Genomic DNA, 20,524 nt, shown 5'->3' with positions numbered 1-20,524 from the left:
TTCTCCAGCTCGTTTTACAGAGGAGGAAACTGAGGCCAACAGGGTTCAGTGACTTGCCCAGGGTCACCCAGTCTCCAGGCAGGGCTCTCATTCACTGAGCCCCCCCCCTCCCCCCGGGGATGGCCCTTTCTAAGGGCACTGAGGACTCTGTCCGGGCTCAGGAGAGGACCTGAATGGAGCATCAGAGCCGCAAGAGATGGGCCGGACGGCAGGATGGCAGACGCCAGGGTCTCTCTTTCTATGGAGGACCGGAGCTCACTCTAGCAGCCAGCATCCAGGCAGGGCTGGAATTCAGGTCCTTCGTTCTCTAGCAGGTGAATCTGGGAGAGCCCGCAGAGGTGACCGACGCAGGCCCTTCGTTCTACGGATACGGTGCCCAGGGACACAGAGCCGGGCGTGCTGACCAGGAATGGCCCAGGGGAAGGGCCAGAACGGGGGATTCCTCCAGTGGCCCAGGGAAGGGGCCCTTCAGCGTGTCCCATTTAGCAGCCACCTTCCTCGGCTAATGAGGCTGCCTCTCCAGGCGGCTGGCTGCCTCCCTCAAGGCATCCCGGGGGATTTGGCTGCCCTAGGGGGCCCGGGGGCCTGAAAAGTCCTCATTATGCCCAGGAATCAGAGAAGGAGGGTGCCCCCTGGGGAGGGACACGGCCTCCCCCTCCCGGAATATTTCCCTTCCTTCCGTCCCCCCCCAGAGCTCCAGACCTGGGCACTGCCTTTTTCTGCCCTTCAGCGGCAGGGGCTGTGGTCAGGAAGACCTTGAGCTCCCTTGGCGGGAGGACAAACGGGCTTCCCTCGGACAAGGAGCCGGCTCTGGGCTGGGGACGCCAGTCCCGGGGCCCTGGCGCTCGGGCATGAGGTCCGGCTTGGGGAAGAGGCTCGCTGTATTCTCTAGAGTACCCCAGAGAGCCGGGACCCAGGATGTCCAGAGAGGATCGGAGGAGAGCCCTTGGACCTTTCGGGACAGGAATGGCTTCAAAGGAGAGGCCAGAAAGCGGGAGAATCGGAATGGGCTGCCCCTTCTCTGGCCCCAACCCCCTCCCTCTCCCCGACATTTCCCAGGGGGACCCCCATCCAGAGGGGCCCCCTTTCCCCGGTCCCCGCTCCCCGGGGCTCCAGGTTTCCAGGCTCCCAGGACGCCTCTCCGATCAGAGAGGAGACAAAGGGCCTGAGTGTGGTTTGGGGTTTAACATTCAGCCCATGTCGGTGGGTAATTTACAGTCGTGCGCTGGGCCTGGGGGAGGGGGCCAAATCCGGGACCTGCCACTCAGGCACGAGAAGGTTTTTGATTTCATATTCTCTCTCTCACCAGCATTTCAATGAAGGAGGTTTCTCTTAAGTGGTCCCAGAGGAGGGCGAGGACAGCCAGGGGATGGGGGTGGGAGAGAGGGAGGGGGGGTCGTGTGTGTGAACGAGCAGGTGTGTGAGCATATGTGAGCGTGTGCACACGCATGTGCCTTCTCTCCCTCCCTGCGCCTCCTTCCCACTTCACTGTTCCTGTCTGGGCCATCTCCATTCTGCTCCGTTATTTCTGCCTCTTCCCCCTCCTCCTCCTCCTCCTCCCAGATCCAAGCCGTTTTCTCTTCTCATCTTCCCATCCCCGTCTTCTCTGTCCCCGGATGGCCACTGGTCCAGCTTCCCACCTCCGCCCCTGCCTGGATCGAATCCTCTCACTATTGTGCTCCAGAAGCATCCCTGGAAAGTGGAACTGCCGGAGCCCAGCATTCAAGGCATTCTGCACTCCAGGACGGCTCTCCCCTCTTTCCCAGAAAATAGAATGACTCCTTGCCCTGCACCTTCTCCCTTTTCCCACCGCCATGTCTCTGCTCAGGCCATTCTCTGTGCCTGGATTGTCCCCCACCCCCCATTTTTATCTCTTGAATTCCAGGATGTTTTTTAAGGTCCGAGTCCAATGTCGCCTTCAGGAAGTCTTCCCTGATCCCTTCTTCCAGCGACAACCTTCCCAAGGTGATTCGGTGAAAAGAATCTGAGGTTCTGGGTTTGAATCCTGACTGTTAACTTGGGTGTCCTAATTCTGGGGCTTGGGTTCCTCTTCTGTAAAATGGGAGCATTGGTCAGTAGAAGTCCCTCCTGGCTCCCAATCCATGATCCTGTGACCCCACCTCCAGGAACTCCTTATCATGTAATAGGACTCACCATAAAGACCTGCGTTTGGCTTTTGTACTCCATCTAGACTACGTGCACCATCTCTCCCCCAGGGCCAACTACAAGGCTCCATTCATGGAACACGTTCAATAAATGTGTATTATAACCTGAAGAGCACTTGAGTGGTGAAGTGGAGAGAATGACAAATCTGGTTCAAAGCTGGCCTCAGACACCTCTTAGCGATATGATCTTGGGCAAGTCATTTAACCCTAGGAGCCTCAGTTTCCTCATCTGTAAAATGAGCCTGAGAAGGAAATGGCCAACCACTCCGGCATCTCTGCCAAGAGAGCCTCAGAGGGGATCACAAGAAGTTGGGCACGTCTGAAAATGACTCAACAGCCACAATTGCCTTCGAATGGGCAGCATGTGGGTTTGGGGGGGAACCAGTAGCCCCCCTTCAATGATGGGGCTCCGATAATGCTGGGCTTTTCATCATTCCACCTGACTGGAAGGTAGGACACGCTGTGCCCCCTTCTTGGCCCCCAGTTACACTAAAAACAATTTTGAGCATTAAAAATCAACGTGGAGCTCCTGCTTTCCCCCTGCCTGAGGTGGCAGGCAATCTGATCGGGATTTTAAATACATCTCTATGGGGGTAGAGAAGCCGGGAATGGGAGTCAAATGAAGCAGAAGAGAAAGCCGATTGGATCTGAAGAGAGGAAGAGGCAGAAATAATGGAGCCCAACGGGATGGCCCGGACAGAATCCGTGCCGTGGGGAGGGGGCAGAGAGGGAGAGAAGACCCGCGTGTGCACCCACAAACACATATGTACACGGATGTTTGCCTCCGAGACCTGGAGTCTCGAGTGGCCCAATGGAAAGCTCGCTGAACTTGGAGCCCGTCTGAGGCCCAGCTCTGCCGCTTCCTGGAGGCTGACTTTGGGAAGAGGATTGGCTTTCTCTTGGTCTTCGGTAAAATGAGGGAATGGACCTGGATCCTCGGCAAGGGTCCCGCCCTTATTTCTGCGGTAGGTAAAGAGGCGTCAAAGACGCTGCCTGGGGCCCCGACCAGACCAAGGCGGGAGCTGGGGAACGGCTAACACAATAAGCAGAGCGTCGGCGGACGCAAGCCGTTCCTGCCTTTTCTAAGGCGGCATGTGGCCCCAGGGAGGCTCGGAGCCCCTCGTTCCGGCTCCCACTGGCCGCCGCTAGCCCGGACCGTCTTCTAATGAGCCCTCCGTCCTGTGAGAGGGAGAACTTGGGAAGCCATGTCGGGCGAGGCGAGGCTGCTAAGGGGGCCGGCCGAGCTCATTAGGCGCGTCTCGGAGGACAGTGAGGGACAGAGAGAGGCAGCGGCTTGTTAAGGGAGGGCAGGGGAGATGGACAGTCAGGGAAGACGGCTCTTCCCCTAGACGTCCTCTGCTTCTCTCCAAGGCAGGTCCTCGGGAGCCCCGGGTCCATCCGTCCTCCCGGCTCCCATCCGCAGCATCCCAAGGCAAATAGATCCTCCCCTTGTTCCTGTTCTCCGGCAGCTGCCTTCATTACAGGCAGGATTCTGCTTTAATCCTCCTGCATCTTTGCTCTCCCGCCTTCCCCCGGTCCGCCCCCCCCCCCCCCCCAACGCCTCTAGTCACTCGCCCCATTTTCTTGATAAATATTTATGACTCTACATGAAAAGGCAGGATCCACGCAGGTCCTGGCTCTGGAGCCTTTGTCCCTGCAGCAGTGGAAGGGGGAGAGGGGGAGAACCGAGGAGGAAAGGGGGAGGGGAGGGGGAGGGCACCTCTTCCTTCCCCCAGCCGCTTCCCTTCGGCCCCAGCTCCCTATTTCCCCCTCAAATGCTCCTGGCCAGAGAGAGTCAGGGAAAGGAGGAGAGGAAGCGAATCAGGGGCTCCATGTGGGGAGGGATGGACCCTCCTGGGGTACGAGTCTGGTCTGGGAGACCCAGGGTTGAGGGCCCAAAAGCAGGTCTTTGCCGGGGATGCCACACCGAGGGGGTACTTTCAACAGCAAGTATCACTTCAGCTAGGATACTGCCACGTGGTAGGCTGGGGGCAGTGGAGGTGGGGTGGGGGGGCTCCTTCTGGGCCACCCCCTCTCCCCTCTCCCTCAACAGACTCCCCAGGATAGGCTGTGCCTTTGAAGCACTGTATCCCCTCTTCCCTCCCACCACCCCAGATCAAGGTGGGCTTCATGCTACTTGTTCTAGGTTCAGAAAAACACTTTCTGTCACCCCATATTGCCTCTATGCCCAGGCCTGGAGTACTGGACTCATTTGTTTTAAACCCTTACCTCCCATCCTAGAATTAATACTATGTATTGTTTCCAAGGCAGAAGAGGGGAATCCTCTGAAGAAACATTTGAACCCAGGACCTCCTGTCTCTGGTCTGGATCTCAATCCACTGAGCCACCCAGCTGCCCTCAATGGACTCATGTTTTTAAGTTTAATTTCTATTTATTTTATTTTTACTTTTTATCAATTACATATAACACATTTCTACATAAGTTTTCCAAAGTCTTATGATCCAAATCCTTGCCCTCCCTCCCTTCCCTTCTCCCCACCGGGAGCTGGCAAACAATTAAATCTGGGTTATGCATGTATTATGGTGCCAAGCATGTTTCCATGTTATTCATTTTTGTAAATGAATGATCTTATAAAACTCAAATCTCAAAACATAAGCCCAAATAAACAAGTGACAAGTCATCTGCTTTGATCATCGGCATTCCGAATTTCACAGTCCTTTCTCACAAGTGTTCAGAATTATCCTGGATCATTGTGTAGCTGAGAGTGGCCAAGTCTTTCACAGCTGATCTTTCCACAATGTTTCAGTTCCTGTGAACAATGTTCTCCTGGTTCTGCTCATTTCTCTCTGCATCAGTTCATGAAGGTCTTTCCAGTTCTTATAGAAATTCATGGATTCATCAATCCTTATAGCATAGTAGTATTTCATCACCATCATATACCACACTTTGTTCAGTTATTCCCTAATTGAGGGACATCCTCATAGTTTCCAATGCTTTGCCTCCACAAAAAGGGCAGCTATAAATATTTTTATAAAAATAGGTTCTTTCCCATTAAATAAAAAATCTCTTTGGGATACAAATCTAGTAGTGGTATTACCAGATCAAAAGGTACACATTCTTTTAGAGTCCTTTGTGCATAATTTCCCTCCAAAATGGTTGGATCATTTCACAACTCCACCAACAATGTATTAGTGTCCCAGTTTTGCCACATCCCCACCAACATTTATCACTTTCCTTTAATCATATTGGCCAATCTGATGGATGTGAGGTGGTACCTCACAGTTGTTTTATTTTGCGTTTCTCTAATCAAGAGGGATTTAGAACATAATGTCCTCATGTTAATCACACTGCCTGGATACATCAGAATGGATGATCTTTAGACTGAGCTAGAACCCCAGGCAGAGACTGGGAGAGGGGATATTTGCCTGTCTTCTATCCATATCCCTCTCTCAACCCCTAGCTTAGGACAAGCTCCATCCTGGTAACAGAATACAGCTTTTAAAAGAATCCACTGTAAGATAAAGGAAATGTGGCTACACATAACCTCTGAATACAATAAGAGTTGTTTTTGGTTTTCAGTAAATTGCAAGCTAGATAGAAATCAAAAGTATGATATAGAAGTCAATTAACATTAAAAAAAACCCAAAAAATCTTTACTTTCTGTCTTAGTGACAACACTAAGTAAGAAAAGGGCAAGGGTTAGGCAAAGGGGGTTAAGTGACTTGCCCAGGGTCACACAGCTAGAAAGTGTCTGGGGCCAGATTTGAACCCAGTTCACTCGGAATCCAGGCATGGTATTCTATCCACTGTGCTTCCTAATTTCCCCCCTCAGTAAGCATTTATTAAGCAACTACTATATGCTATGCACTGTGCTAGGTGCCAAAAATGAAATAATACTTACACTCAAAACTAATTAGATCATAGGCAGTATTTGAATGAATGACCTTATTATTTATTAAGCACTTACTATATGCAAGGGATTATCTTTAAGCTAGGAATATAATTAGAAAAAAATGTAAGGGTCTCTGCTCTCAAGGAGTTTGCACTCCAGTGGAGGAGACAGCATTCAATAAGTATTTATTGGGGCAGGTAGGTGGTATACTCAGGTTCACATGGGTTCAAATCTGGCCTCAGACACTTCCTAGCTGTGTGACCCTGGGCAAGTCACTTAACCCAATTGCCTAGCTCTTAGTGTGCTTCTGTCTTAGAACTTATATTAAGGCAGAAGGTAAGGGTTTAAAAGAAAAACAAAAACACCTACTATGTGCCACATACATCCCTGCAACCCAGATGGAAAGGTCTCATTCCCTGGAGTACAGTAACAAAGCAGATGGTATTGCTTGTTCTTTAATGTTTTTCCAATGATAAAATCTTGTGATTGGTTTTCCAATGTTGACCATGGACTGTAAGCCTGGCCCTTGGATTCAGGGTCCTGGGCTGCCTCCATCAGGGTCTGTGTGGACAGAGTGGTCCCTGTGGCCTTGGTGGTTAGACTTCTCCAACAGATGCTTCCTTTTCTCATTGGGAGACCCAAAGTGGAAGGAATGAAGGATCTCCTGAACTCCTCTGCCCTGGGCCAATGGCATCTGGGGAATTTGGTGGAGCTCCGAGTGCCATCTGCTGGGAAGGTCATTGGTAGCGTTACGGAGTGTCGAGTTGGTGTCCTCTGAGAACTGGTTGAATGAATGGAGGGTGTTGAGCTGGAGAAGAGAAAACTGAGGGGCCAGCTCGAACTCAACGGAGAGAGGAGGTTGTTCCATCCTTAGGGTGAACGTTTATACCTTGGATACGGACAAATACTACAGATCTGGGCTGGGTTTATTATTTTGTTGATTGTCTAGATTTAAGAAAGTGGTGGAGGGGGCAGCTGGATGGCTTAGTCATTAGAGAGTCAGGCCTGGAGTTGTGAGGACCTGGGTTCAAATGTGGCCTCAGCCACTTCCTAGCTGTGTGACCCTGGGACTCAACCCCAATTATCTAACTCTTGCTTGCCTTTCGGTCTTAGAGTTGTTACTAAGACAGAAAAGTAAGGGATTTAAGACAAGGGGTGGGGGTGGGGGGGAGGAAGAGGTGGGAAAATGCAAAAAAATGCCGATTAAACTTAAATGTGTGTCCAGCTTCCATTTTTCTCCCTGGAGGGATGGCTATTAACTATTTATCAGCATACACACACATACTGCTTTAGGAAGATAGAGATCTGTGCTCATTTATTTCACAGGATCCTAAATTTAGAGCTGGAAGGGACACTCAGAGTCATCAAGACCAACCCCCTCATTTTACAAATGGAGAAATTGAGACACAGAGGGCTTAAACAACTTGCCCGTCACACAGCTGGAATATGTCCGAGGCAGAATTCAAACTTAGATCATCCTGACTCCAAGTGCAGTCCACTGAGTGCCCTAGCAGCTGAAGGGCTCTGATGGAGAAGACAGACTGGATTTGTTCTGCCTGATGCCAGAGTTCAAAGCTAGGCATCATGGGTAGATGTTTCAGAGAGAGATTTAGAACCGATATAAGGAAAAACTGCTTCAAAATTATCACTGGCTGAAAGAATGGGCTTAAGGATGGGGTGAATTCCCCATCACTAGCAAAAGTTGGATTACCGTTTGCTGAGCACAATTTAGAAAGCCTTCTTCCTAACTCCTCTATTTCATTTTTAAAAAACCCTTACCTTCCATCTTGGAATTGGTACTAGGTATTGGTTCCAACACTGCCATGACAGGTGTTTACCCACAATTTTTGTGTATAAAAATGGTCAGATAGAAGGAAAATTCCTATTAGCAAGTGAACACATTAGAAAGATGATCTACTCTGCCCAGGATGGATTTGTACCAACAATGCAGGGGCAGCTCAACAGAAGGGAATTATAAATAGAAGAAGGCATGTCAATAACACAAATAATAACAAATATAAAAAAGAAGGAAAATTCCTCAGAGCTCCCGACATCCCCACCCAACTGGCCTTCCCACTGGGCGTCACCTACAATATTCCATCTCCGACCTTCCTCTTTTTGCTCAGGCTATGTATGGAATGCACTTCTTAGAATTTATAGCGTGTCTCAAAGCTGAATCCAAATATCACCTCTTACAGGAAGCCTTTCCTGATCTCCCTAGCCGTAGCACCTCCCCATCCCCACAAATGCCCCTGTATTGGTTATCGAATGTTTTGTACCTATGTATACATGTACGAGATATTCCCCCCGCCCCAGGAAGCACGCTTCTTAGGGAAGGATCTATTTCCATTTTTGTCTCTATCTACAGGGCTTGCTCAATAAATACTAATTGGATTGATAGATTAAATGACCTTTGAGGTCTATTCCATTTCTGAGATTCGTTGCTTCTGTGCCCAGGTCGATGATAAGTGTTCTGGGACGCTCCTTGGAACTGATGGAGGGGACCTGGCCCTTCACCCCAAGGCTTGTTCCCTTAATAATATCTATGAGGTGTTCAGGGCAGCCTAGCCCCTCTGGCTCGAGGGCTCATTGAGCCCTTTTCAGGCTGCTCCTCCTCCTCTGGGGTCCGTGCACCTGCTGCTCAGCTCTCACTGGTGGCTCCAAGAAGCTTTGTGTGTTCAGTGGGCTACCGGAGGTGGAGGGTAACAAACTTGCTGCGAGTTAGAAGGGTGTCTACACCAAGCACGTGAAGACTCCCCCAACCACAGGGGGATGAAGAGAACGATTCATTCTAACAACCACAAAGAGACTAACTCGGGTCCTGGGGAGCTCCCAGAGCTTGGCCAGACATGGAAGATGCCAACGCTGCCATCTACGGGATCCTGGACCATCATCGGTCATCCTGACTGTTGTCTCACCACTTGGCTTCAATGACTAAGGAAGAGAGAGTGAGGCTGAAGACTCTGTGTGACTCTGACTCACTTAAGTCTGATCTACACACACAAACCGAGCCATCGCTCCATGATGGCAGTGGTCCACCTTGAAAACAAAGGATGAACAACGATAAGGACCATCTAAACCCCTGCTTGTGCTTCTCAAAGCCCAACCCAAATCCCAGATCCCGGGTCTTTCTACTCTCAGGCCCTTATCAACTGCCCAGCCTCAGATTAGCTGGTCCCTTCAGCCCTCCTTTCCCGCTCTCAATGCTCCTTGGTGTCTAATTCTAGCATCTGCCCCCTCCCACTCCATCCTTCCTTCTGCTCCCAGCACCTGTTAGGCCCTCAATGAATGATCTCCATTTCCTCCAAATCAGGAGGCAGTCTTCTTACTGAGGGGAGAAGGGGAAGTGTAGCAGCCTGAAGAGAGGAAATAGGCACTGTGGGAAATGAGGAAAGACTGAAGAAAGAAGAAAAGAATTAATGCGTAGTGGTGAGGGCTTGGTGGAGGTTAGAAAACATGGACTTGTTGGGCCTCCTTGGAACCGGGAGGACTTAGGTTCAAATCCTGCCTCAGACATGTACTAGCTGTGGGGCCCCATACAAATCAATTGACTCTCTTGGCTTGTTTCCTTGACTAGAAATCAGAGATAATAATATCTTTATTACCTCCCTCACAGGGTCATTGGGAGACTCAAATGAGTAATTTATGGAAAGAGCCTTCACGATGTTAGCAGTCATTATTCTAGGCCTCCTTGGATTCCCTTGTGACATGGTGGCATTGGCCCAGATGATCTTGAGGGTCTTTTTAGTGCCAGAGCCTCTGAGTCTCATCTTTCTTCTTCGGAGTCGGCACAGAGTGGAGAGAGCCCTCTACAACTTCCTTCCCATTCGACCTGGGGCCAATCATTCCCCACCTGGGGACTCTGTTTCCTGATTTGCAAAATGAGAGGAAGACAAGGAAGTGGACTTTTGGGGCTGTTATTTCCAAGGGAAAAGAGCAAATACAGAACAATAGGAAGATTTAGTGACATAAAAAGATATTTTGAAGCAATTTCCTCAGCCCAGGCTGGAGTGCTGCAAGCTCTCTAAATTTCATCAGGATCACCGTCTATATCCCTCCTTGGACCCATGGGTGTCCCACAAGTGCTGTCCAGGGTCCTCATTTCTTTCTTCCTTTCTTCCCTCCCTCCCTCCCTCTCTCTTCTCCCTTCCCCTCCTCTAGGTTCTCCTCCTCCTCCTCCTTCTCTCTCTCTCTCCCATCTTCCTTGGTATAATCTCATCAGCCTCCATGGGTTCAATGATCATCTATTCAGATGACTCCCAGATCTATATATTCAGTCCTGATCTGTCTGCTGAACTTTAGAACTGCTTGACAAACTGGCTGCTGGAGATCTCCAACGGTATGTCCATGCATAGCTCAAATGGACTTTGTTTCAAAATGGAGCCCTTGATCTCTCTTTGTTTCCTCCCTCCTCCAAATGTCCCTCTCCACCATCCTTCCAGCCACCTCGGCTCAAAACCTGGGAGTATCCCTTCTTTCTCACCCCTCATCTCCAATCAAAAGCTGCCATCTATTTTTTTAAACCCTTCCCTTCTGTCTTGGAATCAATACTGTGTATTGGTTCCAAGGCAGAAGAGTTGTAAGGGCTAAGCAATGGGGGTTAAGTGACTTGCCCAGAGTCACACAGCTAGGAAGTGCCTGAGGCCAGACTTGAACTCGGGACCTCCCATCTCTCAATCAACTAAGCTACCCAGCTGCCCCCCCCCCCCCCCCCCCCGTCCCTGTGCTTCCACCTCTGTTCATCTCTTCCTTGGCTAAATGGCAGCAGGCAGCTCTGGGCTTCCAGCCTGTTCCTTCTCCCATCCATCCTCCCTATAGCTGCTGAAGTCATCTTCCTGTGGTACTCCTCTGCTCCAGGATCTTCAATGATTCCCCATTACCTCGAGGGTACACTATGGCCTGGCCTTTAAAGCCCCTCATTTTCCACCAGCAGCTGTGCTTGGCTTTGACTCTGCAAGCATCACGCCTCCTTCCTGGGCTACCCCGCTGCAGCCCCTTCCCCTCCCCTCACTCGTGAGCCCCCCTTTAGGTATTTTCTTTCCCGAAGAAACTGTAAACTCCTCAAGGGCAGAGACTGACTTCCTTCCTCATGCTGGGGCCCTGGCCGGCACCTAGTGGGTGCTTAATGGCTTTTGGCTACGGACCTTACGGGCTTCAGGGGCCAGGTCCAGCCTACCCCTTCCCAGCTTAGTTCTCGTTATTTCCTTTGTGCACTCTGCGCTTCAGCCCAAGTGGCCAACTTCCAGCCTCTTTCTTTGGGCGTTGAACAGGCCTGGGCTTTGGAGCTGGGGGCGCTGCCTCGTCCCCTGCCCTCCTGACTGCCTCAGCTAATGGCTTCTCCCACAGGCAGCCTTGCTTGTTCCCTCTCCTTATTAACCAGCTCGTGCTCGCCGAGTAACTCCTATAACATCATCTGGGTGTGTGTGAGTGTGAGTGTGCGTGTGTAAGTGCATGTGAGTGTGTACATGTGTGCATATGTGTGGTGTGGGTGTGTAGGAGAGTGGGTGTGGGTGTGTAAATTTCAGCAGGTTCCCTGTGTCACTGGAAGTGCCATAGTTGGGACAGAGGTGACCCAGTGCCCTTGGCTTACAGTAAGCCATCAGAGACCACGTCTTTCCACTCTCCAGGGAGGGGAAGGGTTCCGATATAGGGTGAAGGTGCACTTGCTGGAAAAACCCAGTGTAATGGGGGCAGCTAAGCGGCATTGTGGATAGAGTGCCAGGTCTGGAGTCAGGAGGGTCTGGGTTCAAATGTAAACTCAGATACTTCCTAGCTGTGTGACCCTGGTGAAGTCACCTAACCCTGTTTGTCTAGCCCTCACCCTGCTGTCTTAGAGTTATCCAGTGTAAGGGAAAAAATAAAAACTTAACCAGGAGTCCAGGAATTCAGAGTTTCAGTCCCAGTTCAGTTTGTCCTTGGGCTAATCCTGGCCCCCTACCTGGCCTCAGTTTCCTTATCTGTACAATAATAGTGACTAAAAATAGCTGGCCTTTGTACAGCATGGTTTGCAAATCATTTACATACATGATTTCATCAGCTCCTTTCACAGATGAAAAAACTAAGGCTTAGAGTGTCCAGTGACTTGCCTAGGGTCACAGAGCTTAGAAGAGTCCTAGGGGAGATTGGAACCCAGATCTTCTCAACTCTAACATTCTTTCTGCCTGTCTCTGGCATCTCTTCTAGTTCTTCTCGTCTGTGTTCTCCAGTTTCCTCCAGTGGAGAAAATCTCTGGTTTCATTTTTAAAAAATTCAAAATCTGAACCTGATAAACCCTCAGTCTTGTCTGTAGCACATACACTCCTGGGAGACCAGAGAGGAAATCTGCCTTAGCGTCCACCATCAACTAAAAGGGAGAGAAGGAAACAGGAAGCAGAACATGGGGCTGGCCATTGGGAAGCCTGCCTCCTCTTCCTCCCGGCTCTGCCATTCACTGGCTTTGCGGCCTCGGACCAGTTTCTTTCTCTCCCAGAAACTCAGTTTTCCCATCTATAAAATGGAGATAAGAATAGGCATATATGGTGAGGATCCGTGAAATCATGGAAGGAAGAGCACTTTTGAATGTGCATGAGGGGAGTAATAATAGGAGGATTCTCAGGACTTGGGTGGCTTCTGATCCCACCAGTACTGGTCCAGAATCACCGAATGTGAGAGTTGGGAGAGCCCTTAAGATCATCACCCCGCTCCCCCCATTTTTTCTTTTTTTACAAAAAAGGAATTGGAGTCCTGAGGAGGGAAAGAGATTTTTTTTTTTTTGCAGTTATAACTAGCCAGGAGCAAACCAGCCTGTCAGTAAACATTTGTTAAGCTTCTAATATTTACCAGGCACAGTAGAGAGGGCTCCAGGCCTGGAAGAACTGAGTTCAAATCTAGCCTCAAACATGTACTAGCTGTGTGACTGTGGACAAGTCATTTACCCCTGTTTGCCTCAGTTTCCTCCTTAGTAAAATGAACTGAAGAAGGAAATGACAAATCACTCTAGACTCTTTGCCAAGAAAACCTCAACTGGGGTCCCAACCAGACACAACTGGAAAGGACTGAACAAGTATTTATCAGGCCCTCTGCTAAATGTTGAGCATTCAAAGAAAGTCAAACCATGGTCCTTTTCCTTAAGTTTCCAAATGTGTAGGGGAGACAGCATGTAAACAGCCATAGCCAAATCCATCCAAAAGTCAGGATGGGAACCTGGGTCTGTCTCCTCCCCCTTTCCCTGCTCCTCAGAGCTCCTTCCTCCCTCCCTCCCTTCCTTCCTCCCTTCCTTCCTTCCTTCGTTCCTTCCTTCGTTCGTTCGTTCATTCGTTCCTTCCTCCCTCCCTCCCTCCCTCCCTTCCTTCCTTCCTTCCTTCCTTCCTTCCTTCCTTCCTTCCTTCCTTCCTTCCTTCCTTCCTTTGCTTGTTCCCTTCCCCCCATGCTGGCTGCTTCTCTCCTTCTTTTGCCCTCTGGCAGAGCCTCATCTGTAAAATCAGGATAAAAATACTCTCTGCTGCCTTCCTTCCAGGCTGTCAGGAGAAGACTGGGATTCCTAGGACTGCCTGCCTGCCTGCCTGTGCATTGGTTGCCTTCTTCCTTCTCACCAGAAAGATGAAGCTATTCTCCAGAACTGGTACCATTAGGGTGTCTCAGTTTCCTCAACTATAAAATAAGGATTATATCTGTGTGTATATACATGTATATGTATATATATATATATATATATATATATATATATATATATACACACATTCTGGTGTGTGTGTGTGTGTGTGTGTGTGTGTGTGTTGTAAATCTTGAAATCTCTCAGACTTGTGAATGTTAAAAATTTCCCCATCAGGGAATTCTTAATTGGAACAAATTCCCTACTGAGAAACATTCCCCATTTTGATGTGAGAACTCGCCAGGATCAGAAATGGGAGGACCTCTACTCCACCCGTACTTAAAACTGCTTTAGGAGAGAAAACTCATTGCTAAACAAAAGAAAGTACTTGGATCCATGCTTATGGTGGGGCAAGGAGTTCTTTGAGCCAGGCCTGTTTTTAGAATTGATACAATGAGATGCTAGGTACCTAAAAGGGTCCAGCAAGTTTTCTCTTAATGAGATTAGTTGACTCAGCTGTGTTTTCTCTTGTTCAGACCTACTGAGGAGATTGGTCGACCCAGCAGCATTTTTTCTGATTCAGACTTACTGAGGAGATTGGTTGACTTAGCAGGAATTTAGATGGGCAGTCCTTTGGAAAGCATCTACAGTGATTGGTAGATGTAGGGACTTAGGGGAGGTGACATGGGAGAAAAACCCCTATATAAGAAAAAGCGGAATCTCTTGAGGATATCCTTTTGGAGAAATCCTTTTGGAGGATCTCTGATGAGGATCACTTGGGAAGAATCTCTTGAGAGAGGCTCTGGAGAAGGGAAGCTCTTGGAGGACAATCTCTAAGGAGGTCTCGCTGGAGCTCTCTCTGATGAAGTCAGCTGAGATGGAGCTGGCCTGGTGTCACTAGAATCCTTGTTTAGGCAGACCTTGTGGTGAGTGTTAAAAGACTGACTGACTGATTCTCTCTCTTAAGACTCAGGTCTAGGCCATATTGGCTTGAGGCCCTTCATACTTATTCCTTTCTTACTCTCTCTCTCTTTCTTTGATTCCTCATTATATTATTAATTTAAATCTCTATAAAACCCAATTGACTTGGGTATTTGAATAATTGGGAATATTTCCCTGGCGACCACCTTATATTTGGTTTAAAACCAAGACACTGTAGTGAAACATATTTCTGTGGTCAAATTTACTCACCCTCTCTTATATCTATCACAATTTATATCTTCCACTATTTTAATCACTACAGTTTAAGACCTCAACCATTTTAAATCTCACAGTGTGTAAGTGGGTAACATGGACAGTTAGGTAGCCAGTGATTAGAGTGCATGGCTGAGTCAGGAAGATTCATCTTCCTGAGTTCATATCCAATCCCAGATACTTACTAGCTAGGTGACTCTGAGCAAGTCACATAATCCTATTTGCCTCAGTTTCCTCAACTGTGAAATGAGCTGGAGGAGGAAATGGCTGAGCATGTCAGTATCTTTGCTAAGAAAATATCAGATGGGGTCACAAAGCCTTGGACTTGACCAGAAAAATAGATCTGTGTAATAAACATGCACACCGTGAGCCCAAGGTAAGGATAAATACTGTGTCCAGGGGTGGGAAAATATAGTCTGGGGTGCAAATATATAAATACTGAGTCCAGCTCAGGTAAATCCTGAGCCCAGGGTGTGGATAAACACTGGATCTAAAAGTTTATCCAAAAAAGCAAGAAATTGTCCCCTGCTCGGAAGTACGCTTGTTAAAAGGCAATCCCTCTTTCTCTCTCCTGGATAGCAAGATGGCCTGTGGGGGACACCCAGATTCCGGTTAACAGAGACTTCCCATCATTCAGCCTTGGTCTGTAGCCCCTGAAGTGGTGCCGAGATCAGGAGAGCTGGTGGTCTTCCTGACCTCTGTTCTGGTCAGACAGCACTGGACTCAGTGCAGGGAACTTCTTTGGAGCAGGGAACTGTCCATCATCAGCAAGTTTTCTGATTGACTGCCAGTGAGCATCCTGGGGTAGCCACCTGGATGAATGAACCTCATCCAAATCACTTGGCTGGGCCAATCCCAGATCGGTGGGAGGTGTTCCAGAGATCACAGAATGTTAGAGTTGGAAGGGACCTCAGTACATGGATTATTGGAGCAGAAACACAGAGAGGGTAGGGACCCAAGAGACTAGTTAATCCAGTGCCAGAGGGGAAAGGACTTGCCTAAGGTCACACAGATAGTAGGCAGTAGACTCAGAATTGGAACCCAGGTCTTTTGACTCCAAGAAGGCAGTTAGGTGGCTCAGTGGATAGAGTCCTGGGATTGGACTCAGGAAGACCTGAGTTCAAATCTGAATTCAGACACTAATTGAGTGACCCTGGACAAGTCATTTAACCCTGTTTGCCTCAGGTTCTTCATCTGTAAAATAAGATGGAAAAGGAAATGGCAAACCACTCAAGTATCTTTGCCAAGAAAACCCTCACCAAGAGTCAGATACAACTGAACAACAACTTTTGACTCTAAATCCACTGTTCTATACCAAGCTGTACCTCAAGAAATAAGATTTGAATTCAGAACCAATTCTGGTGCTACTTGCTATTCTTTTTGCCCTTTGGTAAATTTCTTACTACTTCTTCAGAGGAAGCGAGTATCATGAGTGGAAAGAATTAGCTCCCTTTGGAATAAGGAAGGCCTATATACAGGAGTTACAGCACAAACTACGTGAACTTCATGAATCCGGAGCTGCAGTACAAGCCGGACCATTAGACTTTTCTCTGCATGACCTGAACCCAGGAGATAAAGTTTATATCAAGAATTTCAAGCGAACTGGAGCAACTCAACCTTCATGGGAAGGACCATTCCAAATATTATTAACTACTCCAACATCTATAAAGATTGGAGAAAGAGACTCTTGGATTCACTGCTCACATATGAAGAAAGCATCTTCTGCTGAGACTGATTGACTCTATCCTATCATATGAATTGTGACTCTATCTTATCATATGAATTGGAGATAATAATCCATAGACAAATGGATGCTGTTTTTTCAAGAATATATTGAATTACTGATTTTTTTCTTATTTCTTTTCTTTTATTTTTTGATCAGAATATTTGATTTTTTCTCATTTTTTGTACTGAAGGTACACATAATTAATATTAATATTTTTTCCCTGCAGTAATACAAGTTAATATATATACTCTTGCTATGATATCAATATATGCCTAAAAGCTTTAAACTATGGGAACCTGCCATTTATTGATAAAATATTATAGGACTGTGATTAATGTTTGTGTCTGATTCCAGGAAAAGGGATAAAAACAAGGAGCACAGACTAAACCTGAATAGTGCCAACAGAGCACACAAGAAATATTAAAGTGAGACTCGAGGTTGCGACGCTTAACTTATGTTTAAGTCGTAGGACTTCCTTGTATCTACACTCTTTACAAAGTACTCAAACAAGTACAAAGCTTGACTATCATGCTGGCTCCCTATATCCCTGAGGAAAAATCAGACAAGGGAATGACATTTCCCCATCAAAATAGAATTCTAATTCTTTTCTTCTTATATTATGGCAACTTCCTGTAGTCTTGGCTACAAATGGCTAAGTGAAATATTACTGCATTCTGTCCTACATACTTGTGGGATAGAAATTACTTTAAACTGGACCTATACAAGGTCTATTTTGAATTTTTCTCATGTTTTTGATTATTTTTCTATTCTTTTGATAATTGACACATACACCCCCATAACTGAACATTGCATTCTGAGCTAAACTTGATATTTTTTTTTAATATTTACTGCAGGGGGGATCGTATTTTAATTTAAAATCTAAGAATTTTTGAATTTTTTTTGTTTGAGATTGTATTTTTATAAAAATCCAAGAATTTTATTTAAGATTTTACTTTTATAAAAAATTCAAAGATTTTGATTCTGTTTGAGAAAAGGTCTTCAAGAAAGAAGCTTGAAACTTTTATATCCAGAGAATGAACTGTTGCAGAAAGATGCCGAAAACCTACACTTCATCAAGAAGATCAAGAATGAACTTTGGATGTGATTGATTGGACTGAACTTTTGATTGAACATTTATTGTAACTGTACACATTTATGCCAAAAGGGACTGCCCCTAATTTGGCTTTCTGTCAATGCGCCTAGCAAAACATTGGTTTTGCTTTCTTTTCTTTTCTATTTCCTCTCTCACTATTCTAATTTCTCTTAGAAAATTGAATATTGTGTATATCTTTAGTTAGAAGTGAATTTAGAACTACAAAATGATTATGTTAAATGATCAATGGGGAGACTAGTCTCCCAATGATCATCAGGGGGGATTGTAAACCTTAAAATTTCTTAGACTTATAAATGTTGGAAATTTCACCATTGGGAAATTTCATGCTTGGAAAATTTCTTAGTGATAGTCTATTGGAATGTGAACCCCATTGGCATGGGAGGTTCCTCCTCCTCCCTTCTTAAGATTACTTTAGGACAGAAACCTTTTGCTGAACAATGGAAAGGGCTTTGACCTATGCTTAAGCACAGAACAGGAATTTCTTTGAGTCATGATTGATTTTAGAATTGATACAATAGAGATACTTGGAATGACAGAACCAGGTCTTGGAAAATAAAATTTCCACCCTACTCAGTCCTAACAGGATTTAGGAAGGGCTGCAGCATAGATCAAAATTTAATTATTCCAATCTCTACCCTACTCAGGGTAACAGGATTTAGGAAGGGCTGTAGCAAAAGATCAAGATTTAATTATTTGAGAATATGACCTTCAACAGACATGTGCAAAGCCACAGACCTCTGGGCGGTCCTGGGTTAAGCTAGAGCCTCCATTGGCACAGGGAAATTGATGGACAGTGATTGGTAGATGTGAGAACTGAGGGGAGGGAACTTGGATGGTTTCCTTAAAGATAGAGGGGTCTGAGGACTGGGGTGGTTGGTTGGAGAGTTTTGGCTCTGAGTGGTTGGAGAGGTGCTCTGAGAAGCTTGCTCTGAAGGAAGCTGGAGGTGGAGGCCCCGGAGACTGTTTCTCCATTTTGGTCACGTGAGTAATAGGGACTGATCTCCTTTCTTTGCCCCAGCTATCTAAGGGCTTGGGCCTTTTGGCCCAGCCTAAACAGAGGGGGTATTTAAGCCCTATTCCCTTCTCTCCCCTTTCTCTCTCTCTCTCTCTCTCTCTCTCTCTCTCTCTCTCTCTCTCTCTCTCTCTCTCTCTAATTCCTTTCTTCCTCCTGTTTGTAATTAAACTCTATAAAAGGCTGACGGCTGACTTGAGTTTTCATTTAGGAATTACATAGCTGAATTCCTTGGCGACCTTAAATTAATATATATCAGTCTTTTAAAGTGATTTCCTTGTCACAGAGTTCAAGTCCATCTGAAAAACATTTATTAAGCCCCTACCATTAATTTTTAAGACAAATATTTATTGAATACGCAACCATCATGAACATTATTTGACTTTTCAAAGAATGATTTTATTTTCATCTTTTGTTTTTATAGCATTGAGATTTCCCCCAATATCCCTGCCCTTTCCCCTTCTTTGAGGGACATCCTTTATGACAAATTTTTTTTCTCTAAAAGAAGAGGAAAAACTACTAGCAGCAATACAATGATCCAGGACAATTCTGAGGGTCTTATGAAAAAGAACTCTATCCACATCCAGAGGAAGAACTGTGGGAGCAGAAACACAGAAGAAAAACAACTGCTTGATCACATTGGTTGGTGGGGATATGATTGGGGATGTAGACTCTAAATGATCACCCTAGTGCAAATATCAATAATATGGAAATAGGTTCTGATCAGTGACACATGTAAAACCCAGTGGAATTTGTGTGTTGGATATGGGAGGGGGTTGGGAGAGGAGAGGGAAAGAATGTGAATCATGGAACCATGGAAAAATTTTCTTAATCAATTAAAACATTTAGAAAAGAAGAGAAAAAATGGTAAAAGTAAGCAATACATTAAAACAAATCTGACTTCGTAGGTCCACATCCGCAGACCCTGCCTTCTGCAAAGGTGTGGCTTCTAATATATCCCTTATTTGGAACCATGCTCATTCTTTATAATTTTATAACATTAAAAAGGTTTTATTGACGTCTTTGGTTTTTCACACGATTATGAGCTTTTCCCATTTTGCTTCTTCCTGCCCCTTCCAGAGTCAAGCCTTATAACAAATAGGATTTTTATAAGACAAAAAAGTCTGTACAACTGATCAATCATTGGGAAAAGTCCCCAACCACATGCGATGTGTAACCCCCATGGATGTCCTCTCTTTGCGAAGGGTTGAGCTCCAGGTATCATTCAATAACTGCAACATTGTTGATTGCTCTGTGGTTATTGTTTGCATTTTCGTTGTGATCGTCATTGAGTATGTTATTTTCCTGCCTCTTATGACTTCGCTCTGCAACAGTTCACATAGATCTTTCAGTGCTTCTCTGGATTCACCTTGTTCCTCTGATTTCTTACAGCAGAGTAATATTCCATTACTTTCATGGCCCACTATTTAGTCATCCATTCCCTAATCAATGGACATTGACGTGGCTTCCCATTCTTTTGCTCCCACAAAAAGGGAGGCTATAAATATTTTGACGTTTATGGAGCCTTTCATTTTGTCAATGACCTCCTTGGGATATTTGCCCAATGGTAGAATCTCTCATGTGACCTAGAGATTCTTTATGAGCTGAGGGTGGCACAGTGTTTGAAATCTGGGGCAAACAAGGGAAAACCAGACACCACCTTAGCTGGGTTCTCTAAAATGAGAGCCAGATTGAATATCTGCTTAATACAAATTATGCATTTTTTTTTACAAATTTTGCACTTAAAAAATCACAATAATAAGTACTTGAAATTGCTCTAGATAAGCATGTCCCAGCAATCCCCAGTATTCGTCTGCATCTATATAATTCTATAATGGTTACATTTTCAGTCACTATGACTTGAAAAATGAGATTGCACTGGTGGGATGA

This window comes from Monodelphis domestica, chromosome 7 (genome assembly GCF_027887165.1).
Source record: "Monodelphis domestica isolate mMonDom1 chromosome 7, mMonDom1.pri, whole genome shotgun sequence".
Lineage (NCBI taxonomy): Eukaryota > Metazoa > Chordata > Mammalia > Didelphimorphia > Didelphidae > Monodelphis > Monodelphis domestica.
This window is presented reverse-complemented; position numbering follows the sequence as displayed.